General features: G+C 44.6%; 1 protein-coding gene across 5 annotated transcripts in view; it reads right to left on the reverse strand.

Moving 5' to 3' along the window:
- arid1b (AT-rich interactive domain 1B) overlaps positions 1-25,799 on the reverse strand; it is a 161,784-nt gene that overhangs the window by 52,661 nt on the left and 83,324 nt on the right. The window lies entirely within an intron of this gene.

The following is a 25,799-nucleotide window of genomic DNA, read 5'->3' on the forward strand; positions in this document are numbered from 1 at the left end:
CACCTGAGTCCTGTGCAACCATTACTGTCCCCACAGAATGATATGTGTCTATCTGTCTGTCTGTGAGCTACCAAGAGCTTATGTGGGGTCGCAAAATCCAAATAACCCAGCAATACACCTACAGGGACCGCTGTCACATTCTTTCACATAAACATGCATACTCAGGCGAGACAAAACTTTTTGCAAACCCCGCATGTCTTGAATGCATTGGCTGTGACTACAAATATGGCATTGGTTTTGAATTCATGCAGCTCTGTCACACATTCAATTCAATGTCGACAGTGGCAAAAAAAACGGTGCTATTTCTCATTTCCCTAGCACCGTGTTATTTCATATAAAAAGTGAGACAGGCGTCGCCCATGTCTCCCTATACATGCATGGCTTAGCCTGTGGAACAGACAACCAAGTGTCAGTGTGGCAGTCGGTCCACGGCTGCTTGTTTTGGTTAATGCGATCTCGGCATGTGACACACAAAGCCTTTGTTTCCCATCATGCCGCTGAGAGTGCCCACCCGCTCTGCCAGCCTGCCAGTCTGTCGCCTGGCGTTATCTTCCCTCGCTCGACATTGGGATCTTGCTTTACGCTTTCTCTTCCTCTCTCTCTCTCTCTTTCTCACCCGTGGTGCCACTCCCCGTCTCGGCCAATCAAGTCACCCAGTACTCTGAGCTGAGTGAAGTAACGCGCCGCCTCAACTAATAGGGCTGGCTGCCTTTTTGCAACCGACCTGCTGCCCCGGGTGCGTGCCCGTTTGACACGGCGGGGTTACCACGAGAGCCGGTGTAACCGTGGTGATGGCTTTTTCCAAAACACCAAGAGCTAGCCACGATGTACAGCTAGGTTGTTAACCCACAGGCTAATTGTGTGAATGGATGGGAATAATTGTATTTCACCTAATTGGGTGCTGCTGCCAGCTTTTCCAGTGGCAGTTTAGGGGTGGGAAAATGTGTACCAGTAATTTGTTTAGAGGCTGTTAGGCTCATTTGGATTATACACACACTTGAGCACAGCCGCGTGGCGGAAGACCAAAAAAGTAGCAGCACTATAGTAGCACGAAAAGGGTGGGAAGACCGTAGACTATAAAAATGTCAATCGTAAATACCCAATAAACCCACAGTTATGACTTATGGTTACTGAAACAATACGGTAAAACAGTCACATTTCACAACGCACCTACAGTGTGATGCATTTCTCAACACAAACACCTCCCTCCACGTGTACACTTAATCCCTGTCAAGGGCCATGGAGTATTGTGGTACCTGGCTAACAGTCTGCTACATAGTCATGTGAAAAGAATCGAAGCCAGCCAGCCAGCTAACCAGCCAGGCAGGCATGCGGTCGGGGGATCCAAACGCCCAACAATCTGGGGCCCCAATCCAAAGTGGCCCAAATCCAATTTGTTTGGCTCCGGGCTGCAAATTGCTCTGTGCATTGAGTCTCCAAATAGCTGTCAACCACTCCCGCTTGGCGTCCTGTATCACTTAATTCGCTCCTGGAGCATGTAATTGTCATAATAAGAAAAATATTGAGGTGATAATAACCAGTTACTTTGAGATGCCCCCCGCCCGCCTCAAGACAGACACACATACAGTCGCGTATACGCACATAATGGGCCGAGACTGCCATCCACACATTTCACACTACGGTGGGGAGGCAGTCGCTCGTGACCCTTCACCTCGCTGGTGTTGGCGCCTGCCTGCACTCTCTCGTTTAGTGGGCCTCTGTGTGTGTGTGTGTGTGTGTGTGTGACAGGCACACAGGCTGCTGGGCTGTCACAGCGAGACATGCTTGAGCACTGATGCGGCCGAGGGGACAGATGAAGCCACACACACACACACATTCCCCATCCCGTCCCTCACTCATACTACTGACCTACTCTCTCACAGACCCACACACACACACACACACACACCAGCAGGGTATAAGGCATCAGTGTGGAGCACGGAGCTGTCACATCCAGCAGACTGTGGGCCTTTCTCCCCTGACCACGGTACTGATGTTGACTCCTCTCACCGCGCACACTGGGAATTAATCAAAGTTGCTATGGTAGAAGGCAGCAAGCGAGTGTGTGAGAGAGAGTGGTTCTCTGTCTAGACAGGGAGGAGCCAATGGCCGCAGCTTCCTGTGGGCTACAGGAAAGGAGAGCGACTGGAGAAAGTAGCTACTTAACTCTGTCTCTTTCTCACACACAGTCTCCCTCTCTCTCTCTCTCTCTCTCTCTCTCTCTCTCTGTCTCTCTCACATCGAGTATCTATCTTTCTGTCTGCCCCAGTCAGAGGGATAGTATGGCTGAGAGCTCTGCACCAGAAGGCTAACCAGCTAACTCGAGCCTGAAACACAAACCCAAACACCGCAAGTGGGCACCGTGAGCGGTATCACTCAAAAACAACCTCCCTCAAAAACCTTTGTATTACAAGTTTTAAAGTTGATACAGATCATCACCTAACAATACGATTGATCGGTTTAATTCATTTGATCACCAGTTTAAAAATGTCAGCTGACAAGTAGAATTGGCAGCAGCATTACCGTGTTCTCTAGCGCGTGGGAAATGGTAACATTTTTACTGTAAAATAACAAAAAATGTGCTAATAGCAAACGTGGTTGGTTTCATTCGTTCAAGTCATGAGATATCTGCCTCTGAGATATCTGCCTTAGATGGAGGTGAGCGACGTTTGTTCGTTATGCTCACAAAACTGAAAAATGACATTTAAAAAATTCAAAAGCAACATCTTTCAAACAGTGTCCCCAGCTGTCAACAGTTTTCATGGGGACTATTTCCGTTTCTGGACAATCCATGTTGCTGCTCAATTTTTTAAATGTCATTTTTCGATGTTGTGGGCACCATAGACAACATTTCTGGCTGCAGAATTCCCAGAGACAGGTATCTAAAAGCCTGGGCAAATAAAGCCAACATATCTACATGGATATAGAGATTAGATATTGTAGGTGGCCAGCCATCCCAAGAATCTACGTAATACATGTGCTGTATGAATATACACTAATATATGGGCATGGTTTATCTTAAAGGATATGTTTATGTGTTTTTTTTAACATAAGATTTATTGGTTGCTGTAAATGCCATGAAAAGCTTCTAAATGCGATTCCAACTCAAGCCTGTGTTCCAAATCAAGTGAGTCTTTTCAGAAGTTAAAGTCTTTTTAGCACAAAATCTCCTCTTTGGTACTATACCTCCACTGCAACTCTGTCAGGGCAAACACAAAGAGGACATTTAGCGATAAAAGTCAGATTTCTGAAGCCTCATATTAGCTTCGGCTGAATTTCAGAATTTATATTTAAACAGAATAAGAACTGTGTTTGTTATTCCCCCGTCTCTTACATTGGAATTGCATTAGGAAAGAATCTCTTCACAGTCTGTACGTGAAGGGAGAACGACCAAAAACTCTTTCAATGTTCTAGACGTATCGGCAGGTCGGCACTGTTTCAAGACAGACTTGAACAAATGTGAACCTCTGCTTTAAAGCTACTTTTCTACGCACACTTTCACGCAGTATTGATGTTTTTACCGATGTGTATATGTATCCATATAGGAACTGTGTTTTCACAGGTCAAGAGTAAAATCGATGATAATGTTACACATAGCGACGATTATACTCCCCTTCACGGTGGTACAGTATATACAGAAACAACACCTCAGTGGGCTCAGGGGGGAGTTTTAATCTCTGTTTCTCTTCTCTGGGTAAATATGATGATGTAAACTGTAATTAACTCAAACAGCTATCGTTTGTAGGCCTGGGGGACAGGTCTGCTCATGGCAGCACTGCACTCATTTATCGGCTCCGGCTGCTGTGTTTTCTGTCTTTATGACGCACTGGAGACTAAGAGGAAATGCTATTACACAAAGATGCTTTTTTTTATCCTCCCCCCCTAACCGTCGATTGAGGCGAAATCCAAATGAAATGCCATGCAAATGAATCCAAATGGACTGCTGAACGCGTGCGAGTGTGTATGTGTGAAAGAGGGCTTTAATGCGATGCCCCATGTAGAGCACCAACTGTAATTCCTTTCACTAAGTGCTATTAAGTACGGAGAGAAGAAGAGAACTGAGAAGGAGAGAGAGACTTAGAGGAGGGAGATTTAACACAACACCCCCACCATCATTTCTTTATTTTGACGTCAATCAGCTGGAATGTCTGCCAAAGCTGGAATGATGATGATAATTGGTGATGATGATGAGAATTGATAGGAATTATGACGATTTAAGCGCCCAACTATAAAATGCTCATCAAAATGTGCTTGCCAGTGCACAGTACTGCTTTATTAATTCTATGTAGGAATGTGCGAACATGCCTGGACGGGGTATGTCTTGGCTAGATAATGTGAGTGTTTGTGTGCAAACCGGGATATGTATATGTATGAGCTTGTGTGTGTGCGGATAAGAGTTCTCGAGCAGAGTCTCTGCCACCTCCCCGAGGGCCTTTGCCTTGTGCCTCCTCCCCTCACTGAGGATTTCACTCTGAGAGACTCCAAGTGCAGGCAAGGGCACTCTTTGCAAACCAAGGGGAGATGTTTGGCGTGCCTCAGGCTCGCCAAAAAAAAACCCATGTGGGCCTTAGGCATAGCACCCAGCAGGCACTCAATTATGCAAGCATGCCAACCCATGCACATCTTTGTTGTGCCACAAGCTTGGAGGCTGAATGTTCCTATCTCAAGTGCTTAAAGTTTCCAATTGTCTCCCACTCAAGTCAAGTTAAGACAGCCACAGGTGAGAAGAACCAACACGGAGACGCAACACGGCGGCAGCAGTTGCAGTGAATGGTAGCGGCACTTTTTAGATTAGTCTCTCCTCGAAGGCATGCATAGTGTTGCACTTGTACACGCCAAAAGAGGGCGGCAGGTGTTCGTGTGATGGTTTGAGTTTGGGATAGAAGTTCAAAACCTTGACTACTTTCACACATCTGGCCAATCCAACAAGCCCCAAGCACACAGAGGCCTTTACAGTGCTTTAGGAGTACACCTTTTTACTGAAGGTGGTCTGAGCAGGAAGCGAAGCCCGAACACTTGCGGCGCTACTTCCACGCGCTACTTCTGCTGAGACTGCCGCTGCTCTGCTAATGGGCCGCTCTCGCTACACCTCCTGTGTAGACACAGTGTAAGCACAAAAATGAACAGTTCACAAAGAGAAATAATTGCATGTAGACAGTGTTCATAGGAAACACTGTATTAGTGAGCAGCATGCTGGTTCGAACAAACAGCGGTTCATGATGAGAGAGGAACTATTTTGTGATTTGAAAAACATTCCGCACTATTTGGCTACATTGTTGAAGAGAAGCCTCTTTGCTCCGTCTCTGTTTTTGTTATCTGGAACAAAAGCAGCCAAAGAACAAACTGTTCAGGGCTTCCCAAAGTTGCGCAGAGGAGAGCCACAGAAGCACTGAAAAGCAATTGTGCTTTTCTTTTCAATTCTGCTTATGCACACTTCACAAAGCCCAGACAATCTCCTGATAATACCGCGACGTCTCGATAAGAGGAAAAGAAAGCTCTCTCTGTTTTTTCCAGCCCCAGCACACTGAGCGGGAAGGACTCAGAGCCGTCCTGGAGCCAGACGTGGGGGTCAAACTGTCGTGTGGACACCTGACTGACGATTCCAAAAAGATTCATTAAATCTGGTGATAATAGTAACAGTGACTCCAATGCATTAGCGATTATTGCTTGTTGTAAGATAGGGGGCTCACTGAGTGATAACTGCCCCGGCTCTTAAGCCTCTCAAAATGTGGAGATATGGGGCGGGCCACATTGAAAGGGACATTTGAGGCCCTATTACCCCTAAGCTGTTAAAGACGCCCAAATCTGGCACTGCTGTCTCCAAACCGGAGGGATTAGTGTTGAGTTTCACTCCGATTCCCCCTGATAATATGCCAAGCTGCAGCAGCAAGGACTACTTAGCCAGAGGCCCCTATTCACTTAATGCCCCCCCCCTCCACACTGTCTTCTGCATCAACAACAATGACGGCAAAGTGTCTCAAACCACCAACAACCTCATTTAAGTGGCTAAATAAAGACGGGGGTCGGCCCTCTTTGTGTGCCCAGGTATTGAAGTCGAAGACGCCACACACTCCATCTCCACCCGCCCACGAGTCGGACCTTTCACACGGTTGAGTTAGGTCATTGGTATTCTGCCTAGAAGTGTGTATTTAAATTTGCTTTCATTTCAAACGGCGGCTTTACAGAGGCAGGAGAGACGGGCTGAGCCTGCTTATTGTTTGAGCTGTTGAAACCATTTTCTTTTTTTCAGAAGTCCACAAAGGTTCTTCACACTTCAGTTTTTAATGCACAAGCCGACCACTCACCGCCTCCCCTTACAGCAACACACACACACACACACACATACACTATCATCATTTGTTCTGCACGTATTGGTACCACTAATGTTTTTATTTATGGCATTCTAGCATGACATCCTGCCATCCACCCACCCCCCCTCACCTCTCCACTCACCCAAGAGAGAACTGAAAAAATGACGCATGGCATAGTGTTAGAGAGTGTGCAGATATGAATGTGTGTCTTTGTGTTTGTGTGTGTGTGTGAGAGAGAGAGAGAGAAAGAAAGAGAGAGATGGAAGGAGAGGAGCAAAATAAAGAAATAAATAAAGGGCCCAAATTCCTCATTTCTAATTCAGCTGCTCGTTCAGCTTAACCTCTCTCTCCTCAGCAATTAAAGCGCACGCCACATCCTTCACGCTGCGTACAGCCGAGGCTAAATAATGCAGGGGGCATCCAGCACCCGCATCCTTTATCATCCCAAATGACAGCCATTTGCATATCTCCCCAGTCAATTAGAGCGCGGCGGAATAATCAGCCCATAATTGGGGGAGAGCGTCGGTAATCACCCGCCCTGGCACACCGACAGGGCCATTGGAGGAGTGAGGGGGGAGAGGTTGTGTGTGGGGTTGGATGTATGTGTGCGTATGTGTGTGTGTCATGGAGACAGTCCACCCGACTGCAGCCTCTTCACTTCAAACTAACAAGTCCAAACAACCAGTCTAACTTCTCTCTGGTTCCCTCTAATGCTCCCCGTCCTCCTCCTCTCCGCTGCCCCTTCTCCTCGCTAATTTGCACGTACCGGCTTCCTCAGTCTATTTGCCTCCAGCACATTATTTCTATGTGATATCTTTCATCAAAATGGGTCAGTAAAGGACTTTTAATGGCATAAAAACGGATCCATGAATGACGGGTTTCATTCCAGGAAACCATTCATCCTCAAATGTTATCAAATGTTAATTGCTCGCCATTTAAAAAAACATGAATAATGACATCCTCTTCAGTGTTGCTGCTTTGTAAGCGAGATTCAAGGGTTCAAGATCACCAGTGTCAATAATACATTTTTCATGCCAGCAATCGGTGGATTGGTGCAGTCTGTGGGTTTTTGGGGGTAAATGTAGGAATGAATTATTCACATGCAAAGCAATGCTCCAAGTTCCTTTCAAATGTGTGGATTTCCTGTCAGCAAACATGATTGTGGAGCAACATGTTTTTTTTGCCTGCTTGCAAATTCGTCTATAAGAGCTATTAAATTCATACTAGTCCCTTTACTGAGCAAGAAAACACAACACCCAAGAACAATGTGAGAAAGACTGCGCTGAGACACCACTGGGAGAATCCCCTGCTTGTCCCCTTTAGATGCAGACAATCAAAGTGGTTTCATGGGAAGTGTTCTGGGCAGCTTTGAAGTGCAGTAGCTGCATAGCCTCTGTATTTCCTGCTGAAAGGGGAATGACCATTTTTGTGAAACAACATCTCCTTTAATACACTGTAACCTCCCATTCCTCAGATGCTTTGGTTCTGTCCTCTGAACATGACAAATAAAAGGATGACTTGAGAAAGAAAGAGAGAGAAAGAGGGGTTGACAGTAATGGGTGCGGTGCAGGTGTGTGTGTGTGTGTGTGTGTGTGTGTGTGTGTGTAAAGGAACATCAGTGGAACCCAGGCAAGGTTAGTTCCCATCTGCAGTTCCATCCTTTTGTGTTTCCCCAGCTGCTTTCTTTTCCCTCTCGCCTTTGTATTTATTCTACCCAATCCAGTTCAATGTTATAGCCAGCGCTGCATCTGTGGAGTTTCGGGCCCACCGTCGTTTTGGAGAGATGAAACGTGTGCCATTCACTTCTCCTTGATAGAAGTGGCAAGACATAAAGAAAGGAAGTTATATCTTGGAAGGAGGGCACGGGGAGGAGGGCGAGGATGGCACAGGGGATGCTAGTGATGATTTGTTTCGATTCAACCTCCACATAGGACTTCAGTCTATTGCAGGTGAGGGGCAGACCAGCGTACCGGAGACAAAACAAGAGTTTAAACACAGACAAAAAAAAGGTCTTTTGAAGAGAAAAGGCTACGGAAAACACAAGAGTGGCAGCATCCTTAAACAGCTCTCCCTGTCCGCAGAGGGAGGAAACATTGATTTCCTTTTTTTTTAAGGGGGGGTGTCTTTCTCTGCTTAATCCCCCATCCCTCTACTCTCGGGGGATCTGTGGCATTTCCTGCCAGCCAGCCAGCCCTGTGCTGCAGAGACTTATGCATCACTGTCAAAATGACTCTGATCAAAAGAAGGGAGGGGAGGCGAGGGGGGAGCAAAACTCTTCCCCCATTGGACGTGCCGCCTGTCAGTGGGTCCGCCTCGGTAATCCATCAGCCCCCGCCGCTGATCAATAATGTGATTGGTGGAATTCTGAGAGATATCTGGTCGTGATCTGTGAATGTAGCTCTCAGCTGGAGGCTGCGTAATATTTGGAAGCCTGATCACTGATCCCCTCTGTTATTTCTCCTGAAACATCTGAAATGAAATGGGTCAACAGTACCTGTTCGTTAATTATTCAACCCAAATTACAGAGATGGTGACTATAAAGGACTACTGGGCGCCGATCAGATGATCCCTGTGTCTGATTCGCACTGTACATTTTACTAAACAAATATCCCAGATATTAAGATCAAGAGACCAGAAAACTTCAGAAATGAATGTAAATAACAGGAGGATCTAAGGTAACATAGCTTTTGTCATGTTTACAAGGCACAAAGAGCTACCTACTAATTCTCTTTTTCCTCATTTCTATTTCTAACTACCATAGTCCTGTTCTCTGCACTCTAATGCACTCAACATACATTAATACAGCAGGCTATATCTACTGTTTATACTCAAGACCCTGGTTACGCTTTCGCTAAACTATCAATGGTGGGTTATATTCAAGAGCTCATCATGTAAACGTGTAAAGAAAAGTGTCTTGTTTTTAATCATCCTTTTTGCAACATGTTTTGATTTGTTGAATCAAAATGTGAAATCATTTTAGACATCAATTGGCGGCTTCTAGCAAATTGTTGTGCATGCGTTTGCTACTATACACGGAAGAAAGTTCCATTTGGAGCTGACCTTTGACCTTCCAGTGGAATAGGTCAGTGTAGTCGAAAAACGAACGTCCCTGTAACTATATCTTTAAAATATTACGGAAATATTCCACACATTTGTGGCTGTTTGAACACATTTTGCAGCTACTATATCATTAGCGAAATAGAAAGACGGATAATTGGAGAGACAGTGGGCTGATGGAAGAATAAAGAGACAATATGATTCTCATTTCAGGGTAATCGAATCATCCGAGCTAGCTTACGCACTGAAAGAGGCACGCAGATTGGCAGCAGCCCTCACAGGACAGGCCCCGGCGTCGACGTCAGCCCACATTTCAGAGCGTTCAAACTAACTTTTTAGCGGTGAAAACAAATTGGGCTCACCATCAAAGAGACTTTTCAAAAAGCCATTTCTCTATGCCAGTTCAAAAGAACCCTGGTTGGTAAACAGGCACGGAGAATTCACAGCGCAAAATATTGTAGGAGGTACAAACGGCTGGAGCTCCACCACAACAAAGGCAGAGGAGAAGGAGTGGAGGGGTGTAATTCATCACACACTCAACAAAAGCAAGTGTGACTGACTGCCCATGACCGAACGAAACAAAACAAAACAAAAAAAAACTTCTCCTTAATTGGAGAAGCTGTTTTCTTTTTTTTCATTTCAAACCCACTCCGTCTACTGGGTTTATTTTTTTGTATCCCTCCAATTTCTTGCTGTTCAGTGTTCCTGGATGCCCTTGCCCTCTCCTCCTCCTCCTCCTCCTCCTCCCCGATCTCCCTCTCTCTTTTTCCCTCTCCCCCTTCCCTCCCCCCCACTCCCTTTGTTTCTTCATTAAAACAATTCACTGTGAGTTATACCGGCCTCCATCTTAAATGGGAAGACAGACGGCGCTGCGGGAAGAGAGAGAGACGGCCCGAACGGAGGTAGAGGAGAGAAGAATGTGGCGGTTAGGCGGAGGAAGAACCTCCGGGTTCTTTACGGCTTGTGAGATTCCTTAACAAACAGACGGAGGCCGTGCTCCACATACCATCCCGTCCATCCACCTCAGGCAAAATCTCATTTGTCAGGAATTCATCTGAAGACCAGAGGATGGAGAGAGACAGAGAGATTGAACGAGAGCAGCAGCAGCAGCAGCAGCAGACTCCAGCCCACCCCGCCATCGAGCCGTCATTAGCTATGCACAAGACAAACTGCTGACACAAAGTCACCCGGCGTGCTGAGCAGGGACTTGTGGGTGGGCAGGAGGAATCCATCCCTCCGTCCCTCCACCTGTCTATTGACATCCCTGGCTCTCCCTTGTCTGCCTCCGGTTTTTGCAATTACAATCAAACGGCAGCATCCAGGCCCCCGAGCACTGACTGACGGCTTGGATTAAGCGAGATGTGGAGAGGCCTTGGGATGCTGTGTGTGTGTGTGTGTGTGCCTGTCAGCCAGTCTTCTGTTCATCTACGTGTGTGTACTACATTACTTTGTATGTGCGGCATGTTGCGGCGTCAGAATTGATGTTTGAGTTTCTGTTTCTCTTCCTGTCCATCACTTGATTTTGTCTGTGCATTTGTGTGTGCACAGTGTTAATGTGTGCTGTTGGTCTGTGTGTGTAGATGACAGGGAAGGCGTATGTATGGGGTGGTGCATTAGCATGAAAACGAGTGTGAGCAACAATGCATTTGCGCATTTCAATTAGCTCCCACTGTGTGGACTGTGGATCCTTTGTTTCTGTTGGCTGGATTTGGGAAATGTATCATAAACGTATTATTTTGGGGAGCTCACATGAAAACTGACTGAGCAGCATCTTAACAATTACAGGCAATTAAAGAGTACGCTCAGATATATGATTTGCAAAAAAATATATACATTCAAAAATGCATTCCCATTGCCGTTTCATTGCGAGTGCTGTACAGAAATTGTACAGAAGAATCCGGATTCTACATTTTAAAAGAAGTAACAAAGTGAGACATGGAGAAATGTCATGAAAAGTGACAAGACAAGCAAAGCTAAAATTTCAGGATATGGAAAGAAATCACAAAGCTGTCAGGATAAAAAGAAGAAGGAACACACACATACACCCTTTGAATTAACTTCACTGCTGCACTGCCGCAATCGAGCAAGCCACGTCAAACATGCAACCGAACAGAAAACTGTTCCTCGGAGGGCAGCGACTAAAGTGTGAGGAACAAAAACACGTCAATCTGCTTTGTCCAAAAGAATTTGAGCATCTCTGCCGTGTCTTCCGTGGGATCGGTTCTTTAACTCTTCCTTGCTAGACGCAGACGTCATCCATCAAAGGTGACAAATGTGACATGACAGCTCTGCTTGGGAAGCTGCGGTGACTAAAGACAGAACACTACTTATAGCACAGTATGTGACAGGGGGAAGTTTGATAAAACAAAACCAGATATTCAAATCTACTGATCCTGTAAGATCCCCCCCCCCATAAAAAATTCTATAGGCTTAAACATGTACAACAATGACAATTTGGTTGTATTTCTTTGTAGTGCTCAATTTTGGCAAGAATCCACAGATTCCAAAAAAGGTTATTTTAATCTTTGGAAGGTGCGAAATGAGTTGAAATGACCAATATTTTCATAATAACTCATTCAACAAATACATTTCCACACCAGCCCCTTAGGACATTGGAAACAATTGGGTTTTCAGGAACACAAAACTTTTCTGCACCGACTTTTTCATGCTTTTGCTGCAGCGCTTCGCTTGCTGTCGTGTCAGGATTTAGTTTCTCTCCTAGAAAGCCAAAAAGCATTTTAATTCCTCAGTAATTTAGCTTGCTGCATGATGTGATCCGAGAGTTGTTTTTTTTTTTTGCTAAACCTTCGGCATCTCCAAGTGAACCATTCGCAGTGATAAGGACGAAGGAGACCGAATTGTGGCACATGACAGCTGAAACATCAAATAAAATCTTAAGAAGGCATCTTAATACCGGCTATGAATATGCCAGTAGCACACTCTCATTCAGATTCACCATTCGTATCAGTCCGCCATCCAGTTTGCATATTCACACCGTGATTTGAGGTGGAGAGTCGTCCCGGATGAACCCCCCCCCCCCCCGCCACGCCCCCCTACCCGGCCTGACGGAACAGAGACCAGCTCGCCAACCAGAACGTCCTCTCAGGGCTCGTGAGCCAATGGTCGTCCCGGCTGTGTGTGCGCGAGGGAGCGCGTGTGCGCGTGTGATGTAAGCGCGGGGAAAGGAGAGGTGACAGCGGCGCGAGGCTGATCTAATAACAGGAGTAGATGAAGCGTTGTCAGATGCTGCAGCGAGCAGCTCAACGTTTGGTAAAACACACACGCGTCTCCTCCCAGACAGTCTGCTTCGCTCACACAGTATCTGTGCCTCACACACACACACACACACACACACACACACACACACACACACACACACACATTCAGACACGCACATTTCTGTGTGATAGACAGTTTCATAGTGTCGTAGCTGAGGTGTTGGCCTATAAAAAGCAGTGCTGATATGATTTAATGGGCGAGTCTTATTATAAGACTGTCGCTGGGCCAGTGTAATCTGGCTAGCGCTCCAGGGCAGAGCGCTGAGACACATGCACTACAATACTCCGCAGCAGATAATATTGCTATGTGCTACATTGCTATTATAAGATAGAGCCATTTGCCACACCAGATATGCCGTGTATGAGGCTGTCATTTGGGAGGGAGTGATTTATGACTGTGAGGCATGAGAATAAAGACCGATTATTTTTATTCATGTGTCTTTAGAGGCCAACTTCATTGCTTTCTTTGTTTGTACTGCACTTATTTTTTTTACACGGAATCAAAGGGAAACCCGTCTTCCGTGCAAAACACACATAACACCATATGGGCTTTGTGTTTGTATAAGCTCCGTAGAGTCTGGACCACCCACTCAAAAACTGCACAATGTCACTTTGACATTGATTCTGAATCTGCACTTAATATAACAAGATCCCTCTGTTAGCTGTCTTCCAATTTTTGCTGGGACTAAAATTGCTATTAATTATAAATAGCAGAGCAGCTGTCTTAAAATATATGACATATCTACCAGCGTATTAGACACTGAGGTGATATTGCCTCTCCTGCCACTTTTAATATCGGCACCCTGGCTCCAATCACGGCCTAATAATGGCTTCTCATTATGAGCTGCATGTGTGTGTGTGTGTGTGCAGGGAAGGGAGGCTTCAATTTCACCACTTAAAAGCCACAGATGACACCTTGTAAAAAGTTAATTTCATTTTAGACATTTACGGAATAGGGCTGTAAATTTAAGCTCTCGAGCTGCGCTGTGAGGCTATCAGCTCTGATAATTGAGATATTGAATAATTAGATGTAAGCAATTCATTATGTATATAAATGCAAAGCAGCTCTAAGAAAAAAGGGAAAAAAAAAGTAAAGTTTATTTGAGAGCAGTGAGAGAAAAGTGTCTGTTTTCCCGCATGAGCTGCTGTGGTGAAGTGCAGAGGTAGTTTTTAGTGGACAGAGACGGCCATTGTTCCCCGGATGTAATAGCGGAGTTGGACAGGAGATGGCGCTGTGCTTGATGCGAGCACAGAAGAGCATGTGATCAAAGTCTAAACGGCAGAAGAGGGGTGCGTTCAGGATCAGCCAACATCGCTGATTGTTTCATAATGTGATTCACACTGCTGACATGGACAGTTATTACAACAAACCACATGTACAGTAGGAGCACTGAGCAAGTGGGAAAAATCACTCTGATATTCCTCTGATATCCTTATATGGACGTGTGTGTTATCTCAGCAGAGCGTTTATGGATACTTTATGTTCTATAATACCAAGATAGTCTCAGAGATTCTCAATTTTGTATATTATGCTTCCAAAAATGTATAATGGGATTTTTATTTTGACAGGGGATTATATGAGGCTTGTAGTAAATCACTTAACACGATCCGTTTCAATTCAACCATTTTGTGTAAACACAACATCACAAGAGAAGGCATCTTCACACAGCTCGAGTCCACGCTCATTAAAAGACAAGAGGAAATCTCTTTTTTTAGGACTCTGCCATCTCCCATCTCCTCTCCGTTTTCTCTCGTTCCCCGAAGTCTTTCATTTCCCGGTTCGTCCCTTCTTTTTTTTCTTTTTTTTTAACATGTACTGTAAAAAGGCGACGAAGAGACTCGCTGCCAGATCTATCTTTAAACTGCTTTAATTCTTTTCTCCCACAGATGAGATTGTGTTTGGTGAGAGGAGAGAAGGGCTTCCACCTGACTGTCTAACCCCCTTCCTGTAACTGCTCACCCTCCACCTCCTGCATCCAGCCCCCTCTCTCACCCTCCTCCTCCTCCTCTTCCTTACCCCCTCTCCTCTCTCATGGCCTCTGTCTTAATTTCACAGGGGAATCATTTGACAGATATTGCCCTTGAAGAGGCAGCCTGGGCCTTGCCACTGGGAGCAATGGGGGGGGGGGGGGGGGGGGGGGGTATGAGAGTTGTGGGGGTGGGAAGGGGAGAATTGAGGAGGGGGGGTTTGATGGAGGAGAGGAAGCGACAGAGAGTGAGAGTGATGGAGAGAATGAAAGAGTGGAAACGGGAGGGGTGGAGGGTAAAAAGTTATTAAGTGGATGTGAAAATGCAGCGCAGCCAAAAAGGTTAAGTCTGGAATAGGAAATTAAAACTTGCATCGCTTTTGGCTTTAAATAGATTTGGTTTCATTACGGGCGCCAAGGCCAGTTAGAGTCAAATCTCTCTGGAGAGAGGGAGACAGAGGGGAGGAAAGAGAGAGGAGGAAGAGCGATGGTGACATGGGAAGGGAGGCAGGCGAAAGACCTGCGAACAATAGGAGAGAGGAAGGGAGGCAGACTATCATGCAGTTCACATTCATTTTCAATTTCCGCCTGTTTTTCCCCAAACCCCCTTCCACAGTCAAGCGAATACCAATTCTACATACCATTACCGATTTAATACTTAGAATTTAAGTGGAATCCAAGGCTGCTGTGAAGCATGAATACAAAGAGTGAGAACGGTATTGGCCAACAGGTGTGTCAAAAATCCTCAGGACTATTTTTCTCAATCCCTCTGTTTTCATCCGGGCGACTTGACTTAATTTTTTGACCCTGGAATGTATGAAACCTGTTTAGACCTTCATTTCAGCAGTTCTCTTTTGTCATCTGGAATTATGAGGAAGCGTGGGCCTTTTGCAGTCGCGGCCTTGTGCTCCATGCATCTTACAAACGCCTCATATACATGAATTACACGCGGGGGTCAAGACCATTCCTACACTTTAAGCCTGCAACTGGCCCTGGCTTCAGTGGTTTGATGGGAGGACACATTTCATACCAGCAGTTACAGTGTACACACACACACACACACTCACACACACACACACCTGCACGGGTTACACTGGCTGACCCTCTCAGAGCTCTGGTTATTGCCTCCGTGGTCTCCCAGGGTGGACAGAATAGAGAGGAGGTAGATGGATTGGAATGAAAAAATTGAGAAAGGAGGATGAAACAGAGTAGGGAGGGAAGATGGAGGACAGAAGGGAAAAAGAAAGAGAAAGAAACAGAAGCGAAAATAATGTGATAAAGACAGAAAGAAGACGAGACCACGGGGGGAATGAAAGAATTATAGATGGACAGATAAACCAAGAGATAAGGGAGAGGATAAAATAGGGAAGTGTGTGTGTCTGTGTGTGTGTGTCTGTAGAAAGAGGTTGCGCTCTCATAAAAGATCTTTATCATTTGCCACCTCTGGCCATGCAAGTAAACAACAGCGGTAATGAAACACAAGTCGGTGCATACATGAATAAATAAGACGGTTGAGGCATTTCAATGCAGTTTAAGTTGGTAATGATTATGACCATTAAGGGTCAAACGACTAACTCTTTGCAAAAACAGTTCACAGCATCTTACCTGCAGAAAACAGTTATGTTTAGCCAATTAACTGCAAACAATCACACTTCTGCATTTAGTGATACACCTTGTCTTTATTTGAAGTGACTTATACTTAAATATCTGCCTTCAAAATCATTTTAAATGGTTTAAATGGTTCATGTGTACCTTTGTTGACTCAATGTTACACCACGACCCAATTTACTGATCATAACTTGCATGCATACAATAACAACGCATGTTAATGCATGTTAATGCAACACCTGGAAGTGGTTTATCTTGCATCGGGGTGTAAATAGATTTAGTTTAGCCACAGTTTAAAGGCCGCTAAAATCAATATTGTCATATTAACAACGGATCAAAAGACTAAATGTGTAATATAATAGGACGGGCCTTGAGCTCTACAGAGGTCTATTCAGTCATTGTGACAGCCTAGTTTACCTGCCCAGCAACAAACAGCACAGAAACAGTTGTCAACCAGCTGATAACAGTGAAACATTCAGCAGCTAAAGAGGTTGTTAAACACTTTCATTTTGAAAAAAAAAAAAAAAAATGCATTAACAATGGTCAACATAATATCATGTTTATCAGCTATTGAACACTTCATTCTAAAAATAACACTTCCACATGAACAAAGCCTTCATTTTAAATAAAACACAGAGCGGGAGGAACAGAGTGAGAGAAAGCGAGAGGAAAAGAGACAAGCTCCGGCTCCAATGTGAAGGGAAGCCATTTTCTTTTCTCTCCCGGCTGGCATGGACAGCAAGCAACTGCATCTCCGCTGAGAGAAATAGGAGACGGAGAGAGGGGAAACTCTCCTCTCTGGCCTTCTCTCTCTCTCTCTCTCTCTCTCTCTCTGTCCCTCCCGCTCCCTCTCTGCCTCTGTACACCAGATTATGAAAATTACTAGGAACCAGTGACCCCACAGCTTTCATTGCATATTCAGGGGGGGGGGGCTAGGGACGACACACACTGGATACTAATAAATAAAAGAGAGACTGAGTATATGTGTGTGTGTGTGGACATTAAGAGACACAACACACTCTGGCAGAAGAGCCACTCCCCCCCACCCCCACCCCCCCCTCTCTCTCCCCCTCACCCCCATGTTTGTCTGATTAGAGAAAAAAAAGAGAGACAGAGGAGATAGAGAACAGTCCTCCGAAGCGAAAACAGAGACACTGTCGCCTTAATACCAGAAGCAATTTACTATTCATCCTCTCCAAAGAATAGGTGGTAAATACTTGATGAGAGCGATGCGTGCAAATCCAGCAGCGGCAGCGCATAGCTCAACTAAAGCATAACACACACGCCTTATATTTTCTGTGTGTGAAATAAATGGCTCACTAGCAGGCAGTACATCCGTGAATGTAGCAACAGCTGCCATGCAATTAAAGGTGTGTTAAGTATTTGTGTGCATGTTTTTACGGGAGTCCATGCTTGACTGTATATCAGCTTGAGTGTGTGTGATCTCTCTCTCTCTCTCTCTCTCTCTGTCTGTGTCCTCCAGAGTGTAGTCAGTGAGGTGTCTGAGTGGCGTACAAAGAGAGTATTACCTTGTTGCACAAGGGTCGAGAGGATAGTCTCTGTGTGACTAAGTGTCAGAGAGAGAGAGAGAGAGAGAGAGAGAGAGAAAGGTGCTGAGACAGACAGAGAGAGTGAAAAAAGAAGAGCTGACAGCAGCAGCCGTCACAGTGAACACCGTGAACGACAGTAACACATCATTTCTCTGAATGGCGTTTCTGTTCAAACTTCCACCTGACTGACTGGCCTACACTTCACGCTGCTCCTATGAAACCAAACTTTTCCTGAATGCTCTGCTGTGCATGAAGTTAGCCAAATATTTGCCCCCCGGGCAGCTTATTAGGGGGAGGCTAACTTGCTAGCTATAAGCGTTAGCTAGCCTACATGCATAGTGTACACTGGAGCATGTACATAAAGTGAGGGCTATCATATTCAAATTCAAGATCACTTTTTCAAGTTGTTTTGGAGCAAACTTGTAAAGACTTTTCACAGCAGACTTTTCTACTCTCACAGGTGTTACTAATAACATTAACGATCGCTTTGTTCTCTGAAAATGGACAGCACCAAGACCCTGAAACCAAAGCAGATTCAGAGTTTTCTTTTTCTGTGACGACATGTCTTCTGTGAAAAAAAAGGTTTATCAAGACAGAACTTTTGCAAATTTAAAGTGCTGGTTAACCTACACACCCATGGTACACCTACACAGGCATTTTCACTTCTTGTGTTTTATTCCCTTGATTGTCCTTGACTGATATTTCCTCTCAAACTCTGTTAGCTTAGCAGCACCTGATAGGGCGAGATAATGTTCACCTTGAGCATTCCTGTTGCTATTGCTATGTGGCTTGATGACGTCAACATGGACAGCCCGGACAACGCCGTGGTAGCGACCTGTCAATAACAAGGTAGCCACGCCCTAAAGCATACCCTGATTTATTTTCAATTTTACTCTAAATGAGACCATAATATACTAAATGAACATTATGCTGTATTGAAGACGACTTGGAACTAGCAACTGAGACCCTAAACTCATGTTTACAATGTTTACTGAGGTAATAAATCAAGTGAGAAGTAGAGTCATTTTCTCATAGACTTCTATACAATCTGACCTCAATTTGCAACCAGAGGAGTCGCCCCCTGCTGGCTTTTAGAAAGAAAGAAACAAGGGTCTGACAGTTAGCTTGGAGATGATGTTCTTTACAGCAAAGCTTTTTGGAGCTTTGATTTCATTCTCGTCTGCAATGTCATCTTCAATTAGTTTGCTATTACTATACTGAATATGTGTGCATGTTTAATTTGTAATATGGTCAAATGTTAATCAGACAGATACTATAAAGAGACTCTGTACAGTAGTTGTCACTAAAGCAGGGCTTTATTCATTCATTTTCCCTTCAGACTTTCTAGGATTCAAATGTGTGACCTTCCTGTTGCACCTGGAGGATAGTGCTGCCTCTCAATGGACTTAAAGTAAAACTGTGATTTGAATTCAATACAAAATGAATCATCTTCTCATGCAGAAAAAGTAAAATCTGACATCTCAGATGTGAAAAGAAGGTCTTATGATTTTACAAATGTCTGCAAACTGTGTTGTTTACAGTGAACCACAAATGCTCCCTTCCAGTATTAGAGCCGCATTTATACCCCTCAGCATTATCTTGATATGCGCACACACACATACGCACAAGGTCAACTCTCTCCACTTAGCGAGTGCTTCTCTCGTCTCTTGGCATCAAGATGAAGGCCAAAGCCAAACTCTAAGTGCACAGCTTTCCATTTAGGTCTAAAATACGACTCTTCTTCCACCCTAAAGGGAGGACAGCGCTGTAGCAGGGATAGTGCACTAAGAAATACAAATCGGGTGAGGTAGTGTGTTCCTATTGTGTGTGTGTGAATGTGCGAGAGAGAAAAAGACAAAGAGTGAGCAAGAGCACAGGGTATAAAGACTGTAAGATGTGATGGGCCGGCCGGCTGGCTGGCTGGCTGGCTGGCTGGCTTTCAAGGCCCACTTTGTAGCTAGAGAGCTGAGGCTGGGATCTGTGCTAATGTGTATGTGTGTTTCTGTATACACTATACATTTATGTGTGTGTGTGTGTGTGTGTGGGTGTGTGTGTGTGTATACACTCCTCACAGAGCACTTCAGCAATGACAAGTAGGTAAACAAAATCATCCGTGCAGAAAAAAGAGAGACGAAGATGGACAACTACAGGGAGAAGATAAGAAAACAAGGAGGAACGATGGACTTTTGAGGGAAGGGAGGAATGAAAGGAAAGGATGCGTGACGGAAAAGAACATAGGAACGAAAAGAGAAATACAACGAATTAGAAATAAAAGAATAAAGGAAATAATTATGAGGGGAAGATGAATCTATCCTCCATGCAAATACTACAGGGGGTCTAATTAAACAAATATATATTTTACTGCTATCACGATCATGGTTTGAAACTAAAATTGCAAAAAGGGAAAAAAGATGGAGTGAAGAAAGAGAGGATGTAAGTAAAGGCTAGTAACAGTTCAATATCACACTGTATAAATTATACAGGAAGCTGCTCCATTATGCATTTTCAAATGTAACCAAACTGTGATCACTGCTCCTCAGTGCTAGACACTCATCAATTTGCATGACGGATCGCCTAAACAGAAAGCAACGGCATTATGGGAAATCACCTTGTGTCTCTAGGTGACCAGGGGCCTCGATGTATCCGGGCATTGTTTTCCAGCCCCTCCAACTAAATCACACCGGAGTAAGTAGTTCGTGTTCATGAATACTGACACAGAAGTGTGCATGTGTTATCATGTTTGATCATGTTTATTTAATGTGTGTGTAGCATGTGTTGTGTCTTTGAACATCTGTATGCGCCTCTACCTCCCTTTTCCTATTCCCCCTCCCTGTGCTTCCTCTCCATACAGCTCCCGCCGTGATGAAGTCCGTCGCAGGGTCCCCGACCCAATATCCAACGCCTAATAAACTAATACATCATTAATGAGAGGGAGGGAGGGCGAAAGAGGGATGCAGAGAAAGAGAGATGCACTGAGTCCACTGGCAGGCTGTAGCGAGCGACTGCTCCACAGCTCAATAGGCTTTCTAACAAGGCTCTGTCCTTGAGAGAGGCTGCATACTAAAAACTTCTCCATCGGCCGCCGTGCCAAGCAAGGGGAATTCATAAACAGAGGACAGAGGGATGGGAGGGAGGGAGGGAGGGGGGGGAGGTAAAAGAGGACACATGAGAGCGAGGTTCTTAGAGATGGGAGGGGGGAGATGGAAAGAGAGAGACAGAGAGAGAGAGAGAGAGGGGAAGGAAGATGAATCATGTTCTGCTTTAATTGTCCTTCTCTTATCTGGCAGTTTGATTTAGGTCAGACCGTCTGTCTGACCGACTCACAGTAATGTCACATGATCAATAACCAGTTTATTAGTTTGTTTGTATGACTATTTCAGGTTGTGGTGTGTGTGTGTGTGTGCGTGTCAAAGAGAGAAATCCCATGTGTATAAGTAGGTATAGTAAAAAAAAAAAAAAAAGGAAAAAAGAGTGCGCCACTTATCTTTATAGCATCTCCATAAAACCGAGCAGGGGACACCCTGAATGCATCCTCTCACAGGTAGACACTGTGTTTACACATATGCAAAAAAATGTTCTTACTTAGACACATCGCTGGACACACACACCTACACAGACACAAATAGCACAAATAAGCAATTTGGAAAGAGAAAGAGAGCGCTGAGAACCAGTCCTGACAGTTGGATGTATGCTTGCACTCATAAAAACACATGCACACATGCAGATATGCTTGCACGCACACACACACACACACACACACACACACACACACACAAATTGGACGCCTCTAAGCAAATAGTGCCGCAGGCCTCATTTGAATAGAGATAATTGAAAATCAGACTTGTTTATCAGGCTAAATAGAATGACAGACACTCACAAAAGGAGGCAGAGAGAGCGAGCTTAGCGAGCATTAGCATAATGTTCATGGCTGAATGGTTTCTAGGTCCATTAGGCCAGGGAAGGACATTCGAGAAGTTCACTTTTCATAGCTGGGGCTAAATGCTGAAATATGACTTCATTTTGAGGTGTTACTTTAAAATGATGTATTGGCATTTCAATGCTGATGTGAAGGTGGTGTAGGGGGGCGGGGGGGGTGGGGTGGGGGGGCTCGGGGAGTATGCCAGATGAAATTAAAAGAGAAGAAGGAGAGGAAAAGAAAGGAGCGAGGAGAGGAGGTAGGGGAGGTGGAAGGGTGGTTACAATGCTCGGGAGAGATTTGGGAGACTGTCCAAGACTTTCATTATCTTTGATGCAAATGATCAGATCCCATAATTAGGCCTCCAATATCACCCTCTCTCGTTTTCTTCTTCTTCTTCTTCTTCTTCTTCTTCTCTCTATCTTCTTGTGATCAATGAGGCTCAGTATGGGGTGGAGAGGGGTGTCGTACCCCTCTCGTGGAGCTTGTTTCTCTCAGGGGCCCCTGGCATGGCGTGACGCCTGGACGTCCCCCTTCAGATGAATCCATCTCTGATTAGAGCCCATTCAATTAGTCTCAAAGACACATCACACACGCATGACACACTTTCTCAATACGAAACCACAGCAGCTAGAAATGAAAAGTGATATTTGGTCCAAATCAAAAGTCAATTTGCTTAAACATATTGCATTGAATTATGCATGAAACACTCCCATGTAGTTTGACTGAACCGAGGGGAAACAAAACTGTCACGCTGACATCTGTAAGAGTATTATCAAAACACGCGCAAAACACCTCTGGTAATGTGTGCCGAGCAGGATTGGGCCAACGTTCCCCTCTAATTCACATCCAAATAAAGAGCCACCAAATTCCATTATCAGCTGAAATCCAGCGCCCACTGCCGTCGATCGGATCACTACAAAGCTTTGAAGCAGCAAGAATCAAGAAAATACAGCAAACAGGAGAATCCACAGGCCAAAGCCCACATTGCCTCAGGACAGCCCTCAGACCATACAACAGTGCCCTTGGCCTAACAAATTAGAACTACACAAAAAGGAAAATCCCATTACCTGGAAGGGAAACCGCAACAAAAGTCTGTCCCAATGCATTCTGCAGCTCAGCTGGAGATGATACTACATCAGAAAACATGACAACGGCGGAAAATCTGAAACTTAGCAAGACAATATACAGAAAAACCGAGACACGGGCAGGCCTGGCGTACTCACAGTGGAAAGAACACATCTAGGGCCCTAATAAAGTGAGAGCTGCATTCTCTCCTGCACTGTGGCAAACGCTCAGAGCACGAGTTCCTCCCTTTTCACGCTTCACAGATGGTGCCAACGTACGAGTGACCATTACCACACTACAGAACATTTTCATGTTCTTATTCTAAACCTCGGTTTCCCTAAGTATGCTTCACTAAACTATCTGAACCACACACATATTTTGTGCACGCATTTCTGGTTTGAATCTGGTAAAGCAACCTGTTAAGGGGAATAGGTGTGCTCCCAAATTGATAAATAAAGCTTCATTCTGAATCTGCGAAAATTGGTGTACGCTACAAGTTTTATTAAAATTGCTCAATCTGTTCGCACAAGTGGCTCTTGCGCGAGACTCTTAAGTCTTTATGTCACAACTCACAGGTCTTTATGAGTCGTGTGTGTGTGTGCCTGCGTGTGTGTGTGTGTGTGTGTGTGTGTGGTGTCCCCTTCTTTTCCTTGTGATAGGTTAATGATGGGATTAGTTGTCTTTGTGGAGGAAGAAGAGCAGCGGGAGTCATCTGGAGGACTTGCTGTTCTCCCCCTCTTTCTACCCATTCTCTCTGCTGATATTTATAGTTTATTAGGTTAAAAAATGGCTATAATCAAAACAAAATTTCAAAGGAAGTGCTCTGAATATGACGGATTCACAACACAAAAGTGAGCCAGATAAAATATACGCGCAGGCAATACATCAAAGGGGAAAAAAAGCACATTTATGCGAGTTAATATCCTGGCTCGCTGCCCTTGTGTCAGGTACAGACATCCAGAGGTAAAAGTCAAAGTCAAGCTTCCCATTTCCCCGGTGAGATGGGGTGATTAGCAGAAGGAAGACAAATGGCAGAATGGAATGATGAAGTGATGGAGGTCCTCGTAAAGACTAAAATCCCTCAGTAACACAATAAACTCACACTAATGTATAAGACTTTTTTTTAGAATAAACCTGAAGCTCAACTTTAAGCCAGCTGAAAACCAAATAAAAAGGTAAAGCCGGCCAAGTCATCTAATTTTTGATTGGAGTTAGCCAACATTCTTTTAAATTGGCAGTATGAGGTAAAGCCACCCAACATTAACTGTAAATGAAACAGACATGAAAAGGTTTGTTTTAAGATAAGACCGGTTTTAAGAGTAAGCAAAGGACAGACGAGCCAAGAAAACAAAGGCACTATGGACTTGTTGACCTCAAAATATCCAAACCAGCAGCAATATTTCCTTCCAATAATGTGTCCGTCACGGGAACCCCAACACATGGCGATAAGGTCAAAGACACATGGGGGTGGAGAAATATAGAGACGGGAAAAAGGGAAAGAAAAGGTAGAGGACAATGACACTCTACCTCCTTTGGGAATGGGAGGATGTGGGGGAGCAGAGGAGAGGAAGATGAGGAGAAGGAGGAGAGGGCAATTTGGTTTCCACTCTTCTCTAATCTAATATGTGTAACTGTGACTGATTCTCTGTCCTAAACCAGAACCCCAGACACAGGGAAAGGGCACCAAACTTCTCCGCCAGCCTGGGGGAGATGAACCAAGGAGGGGAGAGGGGCTGGAGAGGCAGAGCGAGAGGGGGAGAGAGACAGAGTGCGAGAAGGGCAAAATAATGTGTCAGCTCTGGTGAAAAAGAGCGATAGAACCAATTCCAGAAATATTCCCAAAGCTTGTGCATTATTGCCGGGATGTCGGACAAAGCAAATATCTAATACGGCGCAGTAAATTCAGTAAAGGTGTCGAGGTGGGTGTGTGTGAGAGAGAGGACGAGGACTCCGCAGAGAAGCACCAAATCACACACGTTTCACACCACCACGAGAACATGCTGACTGTAAAGAAAAAACAAATTATGTGTGGTTTCTCACAGTGTTTTGTGTCTTTTAGAGTCGGAAAAGAGCAGTGGTTGTGGTCTTGTTTGGTGACTCCCACTGCAGCAAAGCTAAGGTTAGCTATTTGCTCTCGTCACACCTCACAGGGTAAAAAAAAAAGAAAGATTTGTAAGCATTGGGGAAATTCAGCTATTAAGTTTTCCCAAATCCCCCCTTTTCACCGCGGGGCAATATCCAGTAGGACTAGCCCTCTCTTTGAGACACTAATACCTACCATACCGACACACACACATACAGTACATACACACACAGTCATGGTCCTGCATTCTCCATTAGCTTATTGATTTTCGGGGGGGAGAAAGGGTTTAGGGCAAGATCTCTCTACGGGGGATGGCTCAAAAGGCAAGGTCAGCAACGCAGTGTAAAAAAGCACACACACACACCATTTCTCATACTTTTGGACTCAAAGAAAGAATTGATGTGAATGAATATCTATTCAGCTATCTTTTTATGAAAAAGCAGCCCCAATATTGTCCAATTTTAAGGTAGATTTTCACATAAATGTGTCTCTTTTAAAAGTGACTTCATCTTTTACAGAACCTGTGCAGCTTCAGTGAAAACAAAACAAAACATTACAAAAGAAAGGTCTCCTCCATTTCTGCATAAGTGGTTTCACCAAATCCTTAAATTTCCAGAGATACAAACAAACAGCTTCTCACGTTGCCGACTTCAAACACAAGTAGAGCACGCTGCTTCATCAAATGAAGACCCAGTAAGCAGCAGGAACAGAAAAACAAACAACTGTTCCATGTGCAAATATTTTCACTGTTTTACCAGCGCTGTAACTTGCTTTTATTTCATTTTATGAACGTTTTTTTTTTTTTACAGATATAACGGGGTCTGCAATGGAGTATCAATAACATTTTACTTGTGGAAGTGGCCATATTAACCTGTTGGGCCCCTATATAGTTTGTGGTAATCGATCATTACATTGCTTTGAAATATGTACGGAAGCTCAATACAAACTAAAATGTTTAAGA

The sequence above is a fragment of the Pholis gunnellus genome (genome assembly GCF_910591455.1).
Source record: "Pholis gunnellus genome assembly, chromosome: 15".
Lineage (NCBI taxonomy): Eukaryota > Metazoa > Chordata > Actinopteri > Perciformes > Pholidae > Pholis > Pholis gunnellus.